The following is a 16,073-nucleotide window of genomic DNA, read 5'->3' as shown; positions in this document are numbered from 1 at the left end:
GTTCTTTGCACACCTCAGAGGAGAGCGTTTGTGTCCTCATTTACAGGTGCTGACACCAGCAGAATCAGTTTCCCCACCTGTGTAGAATGGGCCTGATCTGAAAATCCACAGTGAATAAAACAGACAAATGTCAAATCAAGACCAAATCCCACCCTGCACTCAACCTCACTCTCCTGTCCCTGATCCCAGTCCTATTGGATCCTGTCTTTCTTTGAAATTTGGATAATTTTTTCATCATGAGTATTTCGCGTTAATTTTGATTGTTCTAAATATCGTGTGAAAATATTGTCTACGATTACCGAGTTTTGACCTCGTCCCTTAAATCCAGCGCCCAAGGGTACGGCCTCACCCCTCTCTCCCTAGTCTTGGTCCTACTTGGAAGCCGTATGGGTTAGTGAACAAAGACCACTGATTTTGGAACCAGACACAAAAGCAACCTTGGCTTTGCCAAGACTCCCAGCCAAGCTTCAATGTCCTCCTCCATAAAAATGGGTAACTAGTGCCTCCGCAGAGAGCAGGCGAGACAGGTAACCGTGTCACCCCTAGCATGGAGCCCGGCATGTGGCAGAGGCCCAAGAAGTGGCAGCTCCCTTCCCACCCCAGACCCTGGGCTGCAAACGGGGAGCCATGGACCCTCAGAGCCACCAACACAGGGAGGGGGCCGCCACCCTTTCAAAAGTTCCTGCTGAGCCTTTCTTTGTCAAGTTAAGAAATTAACCGCAGATGCAGGGTGAGAAGGCAAAACTGATGATTGCAGTGATGTCGAATCAATTTCTTTGTGTTAATTGGAGCCAATTAAAGATTTCTCTTTGTAAGTTACCCCAGGTCAGGCTATCTTAGAGAAGTTGATTTCTGGCCACATGGTAAGAAATGCCCGTACCTACCCTCACAAGAGGTGGAGGGAGACAGAGGAGTCTCACAGACATTCCGAAATGATGAAATAGATGGACAAAGGGCTAGGGAGGACAGGACAGATGGAAGTGGATGACCAGGACGGTCCTGTGAGGGGTATATGAGAACATGGGGGAAGGAAGGCCTAGGCCGGCCTAGGCTGTGGCTACTCTATGCGCGGTCCATGGGCCAGCAGGGGCATGCCTGGGAGCTTGTTAGAAATGCGCCCCGCTTCCAACCTGCTGAGTCGGAATCTGCAGTTTAACAAGATCCCTGGGGGGATCTGTAGATACTGTACAGTTTCAGGGGTGCTGGGCTAGACAAGCCTGAGGTCCAGCCACCCTGGTTCTGTCTGCCCGGGCACCAGGTAGAGGTTCCTTTTACTCTGCAGTGTTGTCTGCCTCACCCCATCCATTTCCAAGGCCATTCGCTGAGAAAGCTTCTATAATCTCTGATCCAGCTCCACTCCCCACACATCAGTTCTCTACCTGCTGGGGCTCCAGGAGCTGTTCTCAGGTGTCTGCTTGGCTCTTCAGCCAATGGGAGGCCCGGCAGGAGATGAGAGACAGGAAGAGAGACAAGCAGGGGTGTTTCTTCCCCGCCCTCCGCCTGCAGGGCTGCAGCTTCGCAATGACTCTGTTCCTCTTCTTACAGCCACGTCTGTCAGGCACCCTCTCCCAAAGTGACATCTTCTGCTGGCATCTATTACGGATGCCCCTGCCTCTTGCCCCTTCAGACCTGCAGGTAGTGATGGCTTCCTGGCTTCTCCCCGGATAGCTCTGTATTCTTTGTTGTTTCTCTTAGCCCTATCGTTTTCATTGCTTTTCATTATTATTTAGGTATGGTAAGGCCAACAGATCGGGAGATGACTGCCATCATCGGCAAGAGAGCTTCTTATACTCACAGATCCTGAGAGAGGTACACGGCGCGCCGCAGGAGGGCCCCGTGGAGAAGCACCAGGGTGAGTCACAAGGCAGAGGAAGGAGGAGGAAATGTGGGCAAGGATGGCGAGTTTGAAGGATGTTAGTGGGCTCTGGGGCCATCCCGAGTTGCCCGGTACCTGGCACCTGTTCCTGGAGTGATTAGAGCAGGTGTATAGTGGCCTGGAGGGGGAGGATGGGAGAGCCCAGTAAAAGAGGTCGTTGGGGGTGTGGGCCCTGGATTGGTGGTTTGCATTTAAAAATTATATCCCCAGGGAGGAGAACTCGCCCCCCAACCAGGAGAGGGGGTGGAGTAGGAGGCCAAGGCCAGGTGACCCAGGCCTATTATCCGGACAAGAATGTGATGTGTTCAGCCTATGCCTCCAGGGCAGACGTTGAAGCTTCCAGTTCGCAGAAGCCAGAAACATGGCCACCCACCTACCTCCACCTGTAAAACAGTCCTTCCTTAGACCGTCTTCAGTGATCCCTGTGAATGTGCCAGCTGCTTCCTGCAGGGCCCTGACCAAATCACAAAGCAGCCTATGCTCATTTTCTTTGACTCTCCATTCTCTCCAAACCATGAGGACCCCTGGATTCTCTTGACCTGGACCCTGGGCCCTTCAGTCATTAACTAAACTTGTAACGGAGCGAGAGTCTCTTTAGAGCACCCTTTAGATGTGTGTGCGTATCTCCCGGTCCTTCTCACAGGTGATTATTCCCTGCTTCCAGTACGCACACAGAGGAACTGGGGGTGCTTAAGTAGCATTTTTGCACAGGAAAGCAGGAGTCAGGGCTTCTTAGCAGCAAGTGGCAAGAGGTGTGCTGTGGGTATAGACCTGGTCCTCTCCCACCCCCGAGAAAGCGGGGTCGTCGCGCCTACCCTGTGTCATGTCCACCGTTCCCCTCCCTGAATTTGATGGTTCGGATCGGGAGCTAGGAATGTGCTGAGCAGGCTGCTTGGAGCTGGCAGGCTAATGATGATCAGATTTCACAATTATTAGTGATCTGCACATTTTCTGCAGCAGATGAAATCATTGTTGAGGAGGGCTGGTGGAAGGAAGAAAACCGTAAATGTCTTTTCCTTTCATCATTAAACCACTATATCTATGGAGCTTGCCACAGTTAATTAGCACTCTGTCTTATTAGCACCTTTATCCACTCATCCCCCCGCCCCCGTGCTGCCCCCCCCGACCCCGGCACAAAGCAAACGCGATGTAGCATCAGGCCGTCCTGCTGCCTTGGTTGCTGATGCTCTCTCTAGCTAAAGGAGCCCCAGGCCTGGGCAGAACCAGGGAGGGGGGAGGGGGCACCTGGGGGGACGGGTGTGTTGCCTGGAGATAGCTGCACCTCCAACAGACAGGAGACTGAATCTCCTGGGCACTGAGCCAGTGGGCGTCACCCAGGGAATCTTGCCCAGGCAAAGAAATGCCAACTGCCAGCAAGTGGCCGGGGAGAAAGGACAGCGTGTTTGCATCTGCAGAAGCACATGCGCTCCAAGACCCGTCGTCAAGACCAGCTTCGTGGACGTGTGATCGGTGCAGTCCCATGGGGCTCCGTGCTTGGAAGGGCCCTTCTCAAAAGTCTTAATACGTTTATCTTTGAACTTGCCATTTGAAAGTGAAGTCTGTGGGAACAAAGGAGCATGCGTGGTATGGGCTGGGGTGGGGGTGAGCGGTGTGGAGGCTCCTGTGCTTCTACAGCTCCCTGGGGGTGATTCTCAGCCGCCCACTCTCCCATCCCCTCCCATCCCTGGGGGGAGCCTGGGTGGCAGCGGGCCAGGGCCCGGTGTGTGCACCCCATGCTCTGAACTGTGGGGTCGGGCCCTAAGCATCTGTCAGCATCTGCACTCACCTGCAAGTATTCCCACACCGAGGGAGTGAAACATTATAGAGCCAAGAAGAACATCCTGATAGGAAGGAAAAAGCTTTTCCTCTGCTTTTAGTGCAAGGAGCTCTGCGTTTTTATTTTTATTTTGAACCAGGCTCTACAAATTATGTAGCTGGCCTCGCCTGCTGCTTCTGGGGCAGGATTGAGGGTGTTTCAGAGGGCTCCCCCAAGTCTGGGTGGCTGCAGCTACTACATTTGATCCTTTGATGGACACACGGAGACCCAGCCGTGTGCAAGGCTCTGGGTGGTCCCATCAGGGGTGAAAGATGGAAGTCACAGATCCCTCAAAAAACTACAATCCTGGGCTCAGTCACCCGTTCTGTGCAACTGACCACCCATCCCAGGAAATCCAAAACTACTTGTAAATTTCAAAATACAGCCGTAAATAGATCCTCCTGCCAATGTTTAAAACCCTGAGCCCTGGCTGGAATTTCCTCAGCTGGGGAGGTGGGCAGAGAATGACAGAGTGGAGGCCCGGTTAGGAGAAGTTCAAACTTAGTAGGATTAGCCAGTTTAACTTTAATAGTTAAACACCTAGCTCTGTGAGATTGCCCTGTAGTGGTTAAATATGGAATTAGTCAGAGCAGCTTCAATTCCTTTTTTCTTTTTTCTTTTTTAAGCTGGTTCAATTCCTGATTCTGCTACATACTATGTAACTTTTATAAGTCCATTAGAGTCTCAGAGCCTCACTTTTCTCACCTGTGAAATGGGTGCCCTTGACTCAAACCAAAAAAGTTGTGGATTAAACAATATAGGATGCCTAGCATATAATAGATCGTTCACTGACTGTTTTAGTCAATTCATGCTGCTATAACAAAGTGCCATAGACTGGGTGGCTTACAAACAACATAATTTCTCACAGTTCTGGAGGCTGAAAGTCTGAGACCACCACCTGTCATCATGGTCAGGTTCCAGTGGGGGCTGTCTTCCAGGTTGTGGGTGGCTGACTTCTCGCTGTGTCCGCGCACGGTGGAAAGAGGGCAACAGAGCTATCTTGGGTCTGTTTTACAAGGGCACTCATCCTATTACAAGGGCTCCACACTCGTGACGTGATCACCTCCTGAGATGTCAAGTAACTTGCCCACGGTTGGGATCCAGCTGCAGACGACCAGGCTCCAGAGACCAGTCTGAGCCAGAGGCATACTCCTCCTCTCCGTGAAATGGGCCCAACAGCCTCTACTCTGATACCTCGCAGAGCCCTGGCCTTGAAGTGAAACCAACAAGCATGAAAGTGAGCAGAGAGGAGAAAGCAGAGGTACAAGCGGGCACAGAGAGCCAGGGTGAGTGCTAACACAGAGGGAGTGCTCGTTTGAGCAAAGAGAAGACAAGAAGCAAAGAAATGGAAGACAGACCCCAGCAGAATTGCAGGCATTGGGTTCCTGGCTTGCTTCTCTCCCAACAGCTGCTGTCACCCTCCTAAGTCTGGGAGCCCCTCAACCCACCCCACCCCATTCCTGAGAAGGCAGAACCAGTGGGCACAGCTGGTGGACAAGGGCACTGGATGTCTGCACTGCTCGTGACAGTCAGGTCTCTCTCCCTGGGAGTTATTCAGGACCTGCATCGCCCAGTCCGTCGGAGCCAGGGTACCGCAGAAGTTAAAGCCTGTGGCATCTGTGTCAATGACGGTGGCGGTACAATGACAACAGGCCCGCTGACGTCCACGGCATTCCTTCCCGCCCAGCCCAGGAAGCTCATTTAGAGTGGACGCTTCCCCCCAGAAGGAACAGCTTCCTCCGTCTGTCCCTGCCTGGGGTAAAAGGATGGAAACACTCCAACGAAGATAGCTTTCCCTGGGCCGGGCCACATCCAGTCCTAGCCAAACCTGGGAGAACAGCCAGGACCATTTTTTAATTCTTTGGCAATAAGCATTTTCCTTTCTTCGTTTGCTGGGTGAATGATGCAGCCTGTAAGAAAAGGGCCCTCAGCACAATTCTGGTGCTCGTTTACAATGGAAATTGGGAAAACGGCACAACGCATACTGAAAAATGCATTTAAAAGAGATGATTCAATTGGATTTGGCAGCTCTGGTACTCGGCACCAGAAGGAGGAAATCTGTCTGTGACTTGAACGTGTATAATTAAGATGAAAGCCTTAAGTATCTGGTGCATTTCTTAAGGTGTCACCGGCTCTGTTGACTCCAGGCATATTCTGATCAGTGGTGAGGAGCATTTATTTCTGAAATCTGAATAGCTGTGAGTGAGATGCCTTTTTAAAACCACCTCTGTGGGGCCAAGTCAGACCCTCACACTGCACAGCTCATCAAGTGGGGCGAAGACAGCCAGAGGAAAGGGAGCCCCGGGTCCAGCTTTGATCTTTCCCCAAGGTGCCCCCCTAAACCTTGCAGGCTGAGGCTGAGGCAAAATCGGATCCATGTGGTGTGCTCTGTTTTCTGTTGGGTGTGTTCTGGTGCCAACGAAAGCACCAGTGCCCTGGGAACTGTTCCAGCCTGAAAGTAGAGAACCTGCTTTGAATGTTGGCATCGTGGGCTTTCAAAGAGGCAAACAGGCATCATGAGAAAAGCCAGGCAGTAGAAACCAGGAGACCAGGGCTCACACCCCATCTTCACTGCTTGCTAACTGGGTGATGTCGGCCAGGTTACCTAGCCCCTCTGTGCCTCAGCTTTCTCACCTGTAAAATGGGGCTACGTAACAGACCCGCCCTCATAAGAGAGTTAAGAGGGTTAGGACAGTTACTTGAGGTTGTCCATGTAAATTCCAGCATCTCGCATCTAAGCAGCGCTCACAGCACGTGAGCTGTTATTCTCTTTGGCCCTCTTTCTCGAGCCACCCAAAATAATCTCCACTAGCCAGACTCGGCTGGCGCGCGCGCGCTGGACCTGCTGAGCCTCTAACCCATGCGGAAGCCAGAACATCATGACAAAGATCCTGCAGTGTGAGATGACTCAGTGATGGAATTTCTGGCAGCCCAGTAGCCGCCTCCATGGAGAGCGGAGGCCTCACAAGGATGACTCACAGGCAGTATGGGGGAGGGGGTGGGGGGCAGGAAGCTGAACCGGAGACAAGTCATGTGACCACCCCCGTCACATGACTTGAAAACTTGTCTTCCTAAGCGGGGCGGGTATTTCCCTGGGACTTCTAAGGTCTCTGCGCTCTCTCTCTCTGTCTCTCTCTCTCTTTTTCTTTTTTTCAGATGGGAGATTAAGGAGGAGACCGGGTCTGAGCTGTGGCCACTCTGCTGAGAGGCCTGGCCCTCTCTGGACAGAATGCGGCCAGACTGCGTGTGACAAAGGCGCTCACTCCACCCTGTCCCTGAGCAGCCCACCCTCTCCTTGGGGTGAGAAGCATCAGAAGCCAGTGCAAAGAAAGAAGAGGAAGAAGCTGTAAGACAGGGAATGGGTGCAGATTCCACATCCAGATATCTCACAGGCTGCTGCAAAGTCCCCAGAGAGGCCATATTCCTTGGAGGGCTGGCCGGTGCTTTCCTATGCACGCCGGCAGCCCACCCAGTGGGAGCAGCCCAGCCCCAGTCCCCAAGGCTGGGGCACCTGCATCATGTGACCAGAAGAATCCAGCCCCGTGTGGCCCCACGGAGCAGGGAGGAAGCCCCTCCCACTGAGAGTGGCAGCCAGAAACAAGCTCAGGCCAGTTCTGCACAGGTGGGGAAACCGAGGCCTGCTGTGGCAGAGCAGAGGGCTGAGACACAGTGGGGACCCAGCACTCCCTGCCTCCTTCTGGCCCAGACCACTGGGCCACACTGCCCGCCTGGATCCCAGGGTGCTGGAGTTACATGCAGGGGGCTTCAGATCCTCCAGCTCTGCCTCTTACCAGCTGTGTGATTTCTGGAAAGTTACTTAACCTCTCTCATCTCTCTGTTATCACCTGGAAATGAAGCAGGAGTGCTTTCTTCGGAGGTGTGCAAAGAACTTAAATCAACAGTTTGCTCTCTTTCCTCTCCTTTTCCTGCCTTCCCGTCTTGTCCCATCTGTTCTTCTTTCCTTCCTCAAAGCTGCCTAAAGCTCAGAAAAGCTCATGCCTCTGTGACCACTCACCCTTCAGCACCCCACCTGCGCAGTGATGCCCCCCTACATCTATCTCATCTGGTGCGGAGTCAGAGGCTGGAAATATGCAAGGACACACCCTCTGAGTCTTAAGGGAGAAAGGGCCCGAAGGCCCCCAGTCCGGAGCTTCTGATGTAGTGTGGCGTGAACAATTCATGTTTCTCGTTTCACAAGTTTTGCTTCTTGCTTTTTACCTTCCAAATCAGGCAGAGCCTACAGGAACCAAAGCAATCTGAAAAGAGCAGGGAGAAACGAAGACAGAATCAGAAAAGCACAGCGGCTGGGCTCTCTTAGGGAGGGGACATGGGGCAATAGGTTCCGAGGACATGCCCATGGCTTCAGTAAACAGAACGTGACGTCCATGCTCCTAAGCTGTCAGGAGACAGGGGCTCGCCTGGCTGCTGCGCGGTCCCACGATGCCGGGGTTCATGGTCTCCCAGAAGCCAGAGGCAGCACCCCAGCAGGTGGGGGGCCAGGCTGACAAGGGAGGGGTGCTAGGGGAGTCCCAGAAGCCGGGCCTGCCGTCCCAGGCAGGCTCTCACTGTCACAGAGGTGGGTTATCACTTTTCTTTCAGCAATCTCGTCTGTCGGAGAGGCCAAACCAGAAAATATAAAAGGAAATGCCCTCTCAGTGTGGAGGACCGTCCCACCGGACTATGTTTTGAGACTTGATAACCTAAGAAAGGAGAGAAAAGATATTTGGGTCCCCAGCCCAGAGCTTCTGACATCATAGAGTGTGAAAATGTAATGTCTCTGGTTTCACAAGTTTTGTTTCATTTCCTTTGTTTTTCACCTCCCCAATCAATGGAGTGATGAGGCTGGAGAAAGGAGACTGGCTCCCTGTAAGAGGCCAGAAACTGCGCAGAGGGAACAGGGCTTAGGACGCAGCGGAGAAAGATTTCACTCAAAAGTGTGAACTCGGGACATCTTCCCGCTGAAAAGAGACAGCCCCTAATTTCAGACATCTGGTACCCTGATCATAGTAAATTTAAAAGATATTAGTACTTTGGGAGTTTCTGTGAGGTTGGGCTTATTGGGAACATTGGTTTGTAAGAGTGTTGAGGTCTTTTTTTTTTTTTTCAAACTATATGCATGGCAGTTCTCCCTCAGTAGATTTTCGGGCTCCAAAGTGGGGAGGCTAATTCTCGCTCTTCATACACTCCCCATCACCCAGAAGAAGACTCTGCAGTTGGGCTCAGGGGTTCAGAGAACGGGCTCTGGGGGCAAACACAGACCCCCACCAGCCACTGCTTAGATGATGGCCTTGGACAACGTGTTGAAACTCTTGATGACAACCGTCCACCAACTGCTCATAAGCCATCCCCCCATCCGCTTCCTGCCAAGCCCACCTCCTGCTGTAGATGCTGAGATCACCAGGGACTCATTTCCCTGCCTCCTTACAGCTCGGACATGGACGTGTGACCAGTCCTGGTCAACGAGGGAATCTGTTTGGGGATCTCTGGGAAAGATTGCCCTGCCTTCTGTCTTAAGAGGGAGCAGAGAGAGAGAGACAGAGAGACAGAAAGACAGACAGAGGCAAAGGAAGCTCTCGCTTGCTCCCTTCTTGCTACCTTTGAACAGGGATGGATGAGCAGGCGAGGCTTGGAGCTGCTGCTGCCGTCCTCCGATGAAACGGAAAGGCTGAGAAAACCTCAAAGAGGCCGACCAGAGCCCTGGCATGACTGTGAAGCTGAAGTAACCCCAGAGCACTCACCTCCAGAGGCTTGTGTAAGGAAAAAGAAGACCTTGTGATTTAAGTCACTTCTGGCTGGATGTTGTTACTTGCAACTGAACCACCCCTCTCCAAGCCCTGACATGCACAGCTGTAGAATGTCACCCTGGGTGAGCACCTGCCCGGTGGCCCCGGGAGGCAGGGGAACAAAGCATGAGCTTTTGGGAAGAGAGAGAAACTGTCAAGGAAGTGAGCTGGAGAGGCCATGAACATCTGACACCTCCAGAAAGTGCTGCCCAGGCAAAATGCCAGGCGGGCTGCATTTTCAGCCCCTGATTGCATTAATAAGATAATGATGAGTCATTTAACTTTGCCTCCGAAGAGTGAAGCAAATTACCTGTGTCTATATTGCTTAATGATGGAGGCACTAACAGGACCTTTGCCGCCTGCGGAACTGAAACTGACCCATCCCAGGAGGCAATTTTCCGCCCGTGTGTTTGCCACTTGACTGAAGCATCCGTCAGATGGGGGCTGCACCCCCAGCACACATTCCACGTTAGCTGATGTCCTCCACTGCGCTCCCCCAACCCCCCAAGGGCTCTGGCTTTCTTAATCCGATGAGATTCATGTCATTAGTTATTTCCTGGACATGAACCATTGGGTCCCCATTAGCCAACGCTCAGGTATCCGGGTGTGAATTTTCCACTTTGGCTACGTTTCCCCAGAGAAGTACTCAGCTGAGCCAGAGTCCTGGACTCCTCCCCATCTGCAGGAAATGCCAACGCCCCCCATGGCTTCCAAGCAGAAGGCAATGAGAGAAATCAGGACACAGCAGACCTCACGAGCCCTCCAAAGGCCAGAGAGGCTCATTTGGGTTTTCCATCATTCAGGGTCTGTAGATTTTTTTTTTGTTTCATTTCCTTTAATTAAGATATGATTTCCATATGGTAAAACTGTCCCTTGTAAAATGTAATGGCTCTGGGAGTTTTAACAAATGCATAAAGTCATGGAGCCATCACATTTGAGATGCAGAATGCTTCCATCACCCCGAAAAGTTCCCTCACGCCCTTTGTGTCATCCTATCCTCCCTCTCCCAGCCCCTGGCCACTGCTGATCTGCCTTCTTTCCCTACAGCTCAGCCTTTTCCAGCATTATATACACTGCGTCACCTTTGAGTCCAGTTTCTTTCACTTAGTAACCTGCCTTTAAGATGAATCCAGGCATAAAGAAGTTGTGATACATATATACAATGGACTATTACTCAGCCTTTAAAAAAAGAATGAAATGATGCCATTTGCGGCAACGTGGGTGGACCTAGAGATCATCATACTGAGTGAAGTAAGTCAGAGAAAGACACATATTATATGATATCACTTATATGTGGAATCTAAAAAAAATACAAATTAATGTATTTACAAGACAGAAACAGACTCACAGACTTAGAAAACAAACTCATGATTACCAAAGGGGGAAGGGGGCAAGGGATAAATTGTGAGTATCGGGTTGACAGATACACATCACTGACACTCACAGAAAGATAGACAAGATGAAAAGGCAGAGGGCTATGTACCAGATGAAGGAACAAGATGAAACCCCAGAAAAAACAACTAAATGAAGTGGAGATAAGCAACCTTCCAGAAAAAGAATTCAGAATGATTATAGTGAAAATGATCCAGGACCTCGGAAGAAGAATGGAGGCAAAGACCGAGAAGATGCAAGAAATCTTTAACAAAGACCTAGAAGAATTAAAGAACAAACAAACAGAGATGAACAATACAATAACTGAAATGAAAACTACACTAGAAGGAATCAATAGCAGAATAACTGAGGCAGAAGAACAGATAAGTGACCTGGAAGACAGAATGGTGGAATTCACTGCTGCGGAACAGAATAAAGTAAAAAGAATGAAAAGAAATGAAGACAGCCTAAGAGACCTCTGGGACAACATGAAATGCAACAACATTCGCATTACAGGGGTCCCAGAAGGAGAAGAGAGAGAGAAAGGACCCGAGAAAATATTTGAAGAGATTATAGTTGAAAATTTCCCTAACATGGGAAAGGAAATAGCCACCCAAGTCCAGGAAGTGCAGAGAGTCCCAGGCAGGATAAACCCAAGGAGAAACACGCCGAGACACATAGGAATCAAATCGGCAAAAATTAAAGACAAAGAAAAATTATTGAAAGCAGCAGGGAAAACCGACAACTAACATACAAGGGAACTCTAATAAGGTTAACAGCTGATTTCTCAGCAGAAACTCTACAAGCCAGAAGGGAGTGACACTATATATTTAAAGTGATGAAAGGGAAGAACCTACAACCAAGATTATTGTACCCGGCAAGGATCTCATTCAGATTCAACGGAGAAATCAAAAGCTTTACAGACAAGCAAAAGCTCAAGAGAATTCAGCACCACCAAACCAGCTCTACAACAAATGCTAAAGGAACTTCTCTAAGTGGGAAACACAAGAGAAGAAAAGGGCCTACAAAAACAAACCCATAACAATTAAGAAAATGGTAATAGGAACATACATATCGATAATTACCTTAAACGTGAATGGATTAAATGCTCCAACCAAAAGACACAGGCTCGCTGAATGGATACAAAAACAAGACTCATATATATGCTGTCTGTAAGAGACCCACTTCAGACTTAGGGACACATACAGACTGCAAGTGAAGGGATGGAAAAAGATATTCCATGCAAATGGAAGTCAAAAGAAAGCTGGCGTAACAGGTACACATCACTATATATAAAATAGATGAACAACAAGGATTTACTGTATAGCACGGGGAACCATATTCAATATCTTGTAACAACCTGTAATGGAAAAGAATCTGAATATCTATATATGTCTGAATATATATATAACTGAATCACTTTGTTATATACCTGAAACACAATACTGTAAATCAACTAAACTTCAATTAAGAAAAAAAGAATGACGGGACTTCCCTGGTGGCGCAGTGGTTAAGAATCCACCTGCCAATGCAGGGGACACAGGTTTGAGCCCCGGTCCGGGAAGATGCCACGTAGTGCGGAGCAACTAAGCCCGTGCACCACAACTACTGAGCGTGCTCTCTAGAACCTGTGAGCCACAACTACTGAGCTTGCGTGCCACAACTACTGAAGCCCACGCGCCTGGAGCCCGTGCTCCACAACAAGAGAAGCCACCGCAATGAGAAGCCCATGCACCGCAACGAAGAGTAGCCCCCGCTCGCCGCAACTAGAGAAAGCCCGCGCGCAGCAATGAAGACCCAACGCAGCCAAAAATAAATGAATTTATTTTAAAAAAAGAGAATGAATGTGATAAATTCCCTTTTTTAAAAAAAATGATGTATCCATGCGGTTTCATGTGCAATAGTTTGTTCCGTTTTAGTGCCGAGTAGCATTCCACTGTGTGGACACCCCATGGGTTGTTTGTAGGGTCCATGGGTGTACAATGGGCTTTTACCTACCCTAAGCCAAATACTTGAAGGTGTGTTATTGCACTTAACCCTCAGAAAAAACTCGGAGGCAGGTGCTGTGATCTCCATTTAGAGTTTCTTGAACAAGCGATTCCTGGGGCCCCTTCCAGGGCCCAGGCAATGTGCAGTGTGCTGGGGTACCAGGTATCCACACACAGTCCCGCACCCGGGGGACTCCTGTCTGGGACCCTCCGTCGGCCCACCTTGCAGGATGAGCGCTCCAGGCTTTCTTTCACCTGATGCTGTAACACCGCATCCCGTGGGCGTGTGACCCTGGAAGAACGGTCCTTCTGGTGTGTGTAAGGAGGAAGAAACGCAGCCCGCCGTAAGACCGTGGGGAACTGACATCATGAAGCAGAAAAAAGAGGCGATCAGAGATGTGTTTTCCCGATTTGTGCTCTTGAAACCATCAAATTGCAGGTTTGACTAGACAGACATGCCACCCACTGCCTGCGGGTAATTATAGTTATCCCCGAGGCCTGCTGCCCCCTGACGTCCAGTCTCCATCATGCGTACTTAGGCCATAAAAACAGGAAGAGGGAGGGAAGGGCAGGGACGGGGAGGGGCCAGAGTTCCAGGTGCGAACGGTCAGGACTTTTCTCCCTCCTGCTGCTCCAGGTACCACCACCCTGAGACGGGCCATCCTGCCGGGCAAAGACAACAGCCACTTCACAGCCTCCCATGAACAGCTGTGGATACAGTTGCAGAATCCCAGTATACGCAACACTTTGCCAATGTACGTGTCCCCAGGGGGAGAAGCAAGAGTGGCTTCCTGAAACTCGACTTAGGGGCTTGGGCTCCTGGGATTCTGCCAGCTTTCTCTGAGCACTGACTACCCCGTCACACTCCTCTTCTTGGCCTGAGCCATCCCTAACTGGAGCGTCTGAGGCGGTGGTCTCAGATCATTTCCTCTTGGGAGGGTCCCAGGCAGCACATACACTGGGCAGGAAGGTATCCCAGACATATGTGTTCTCTCTGCCCCCAGAAGAGTTTAATAAAAAGCAACGGAGCAATACTTAATAGAAGCAAGGGGTATGGGATGGAGAGAGGGAAGGAGGGAGGGGCCGGAAAGGGAGGGAAAGAGGATTCCATAAACCCAGTCTCTTTTCTCTGATTTGACAGAGAAAAAATCTTCATCTCACCAATGTAATAAAGCAGGGGAATTTTGGATTCAAACACCAGGTTGGATCCCTGTCCTACCACTTATGAGCTAGGCAAATGACTTTACTTTTCTGAGACCCAGTTTCCTTGTCTCTAAAACACTGATGTGGGAGGATGGGAGGGAGACGCAAGAGCGGGGAGATATGGGGATATACGTATATACCTATAGCTGATTCACTAACACACCATTGTAAAGCAATTATACTCCAATAAAGATGTTAAAACAACAAAACCAAAAACACTGATGTGTATCTCTCAAGATCTAGGAGAGGACTGCAGGAGATCATCTAAAAGAAGACCTTCAGCCCATCTCAGGGCACAGAATGCCTGCAGAGAATAAACGTTTTGGGTTTTGTGGGAGCCCCTGCGCTGGCCTTGGTGCAGGCGGGCCAGACACAGCCAGTGCCTCCGGGTCAGCTGTCCCAGCCAGCAGCCGCAAGTCATGTGTTTCTAAGAGCTCTCCCCGAACCAGGCCCCGTACGTCTGCACGCATCGCCTGCCTCACCTGTGAGCAGGAGGCTAGGGCAGATGGGGATATGCTCAGGGTTCACTGGAGCCCAGGGTCCCCCAGGCCTGAGCCTGAGGAGGGCAGGAAAGGACTTTATTAAACTCCGGTCAGCTCTCATCCAGCAGCTTAAGCTAAATTATTAACCACCGCAGAGACGCCGGGGGCTTTCGCACTTACTAACAGATGGCTTTCCGCTGAAGCTCAGTACGTCTTCTTGCTGTGAAATCAATGGGGGATGGAGCACAGCCCCGGGGGATGCAGCATTAGAGAGGAAAGCCCACTGTCGATGGCCACAGACACCACCCACCTTGTCCCTTCGAGCTCCTTCCGGGAGCCACCCACCTGCCTCCAAGTTCCCGTTGTCCCCGCCCCCCCGGCGGGGTCCCTCTCGTTCAACGGGGCCACCAGACCTGTCCACACGGCAGCGACTGTAATGATTAATGTTGCACGAGGGCCTACTTTGCGCTCAGCATTTCACATGCATTGTTTTATTTAATCTTCACGGTGATTGATACTCGGCCAGGGAGACGTCGTTAATAGCCTTTTACAAATGAGCAAACAAGGCTCAGAGCGGTTAACGGCCTGCCCGGTGCTGCGCACTTGCTGCGTGACGGGTCCCTCTGATATTCACAAGCCTGCTCTGAACCACTGCCCTGCACCGGGCCCCGGGCCCGTCTACCAGCGCCCGAAACCCTTCGCAGCTCTCCCTGGCCTGTACCCCAGATCCGAGAGCGCGTTAGCAGGGTGCCAGGGAGACTTGCCAGCGTCCTCCCTGGGGACCCCAAAGGAGGAGATGGAAGTGGGAAAGAGAACGATGGAAAGAGAGCTTAGCCCTCCCGTCGGGACAGCCCTGCTCAGGAGGGCGGGACCCAGAGAGTGAGGACAGGCTGTCTGCCAGGACCCAAGGCGCTTGCCGTGGCGGGACAGCTCTCATGGCCCCAGCCCTCTGTGCCCTGGTCTCCGGAAGTGGCATCAGCCTGTCCCCTGTCATTACTATTTATTGTAATTGCTGCATTTTATTTTGCAGTTACTCTCTGGCGGTCGTCAGGATAAAAGCTACCCCCTCTAAGTCATTACACAAAAGACTTGTCCTCGGGAAGGGAGGGTCAGTGAAGCCATCTGATTTTGGCAAATACTTAGCTCCCTCACACTCAGGGGCCGGTACAGCACCCTTGATTCTATTTACTTTGCAGCTCAGTGGAACCGTTTCAGGGTAGAAATCCCAGGCAGCAGCCGACTGACTTCTGACTCTTCCAAGAGCCCCAAGCAACCCCTTGAATGGGAGGGATGGCTCGAGGCCTCAGAAGGGTCCGCACACTGACTCTGGCCCCCCACCCTGACCCAAGGCCCTTGGGGGACAGGAGAAGGCCAGAAGGGGTTCTTCCCATCCCTCCCCATCTCCTCTTACCTGCAGGGGAGACACAGCAGAGGCCTCTGGGGGGAATTTTTAATTGCTGCCAGCAAAAAAACAAAACAAAACAAAACCAATTGGCTCAGGCACTCCAATGTAATTTACAATGACAAGACCATATAGAGAAGCTATAATTTGGG

General features: G+C 51.0%; 1 long non-coding RNA gene across 1 annotated transcript; it reads left to right on the top strand.

The window, feature by feature from the left end:
• The first annotated feature begins 1,464 nt into the window (after positions 1-1,464).
• On the top strand, positions 1,465-14,247 carry LOC136793199 (uncharacterized). Its single transcript, XR_010838168.1, has 3 exons — positions 1,465-1,635; positions 1,731-1,852; positions 6,849-14,247. It is a non-coding gene; the product is annotated as an uncharacterized lncRNA (long non-coding RNA).
• The last annotated feature ends 1,826 nt before the right edge of the window (positions 14,248-16,073 follow it).

The sequence above is a fragment of the Kogia breviceps genome, chromosome 19, assembly GCF_026419965.1.
Source record: "Kogia breviceps isolate mKogBre1 chromosome 19, mKogBre1 haplotype 1, whole genome shotgun sequence".
Taxonomy (NCBI): Eukaryota; Metazoa; Chordata; class Mammalia; order Artiodactyla; family Physeteridae; genus Kogia; species Kogia breviceps.
This window is presented reverse-complemented; position numbering and strand designations above follow the sequence as displayed.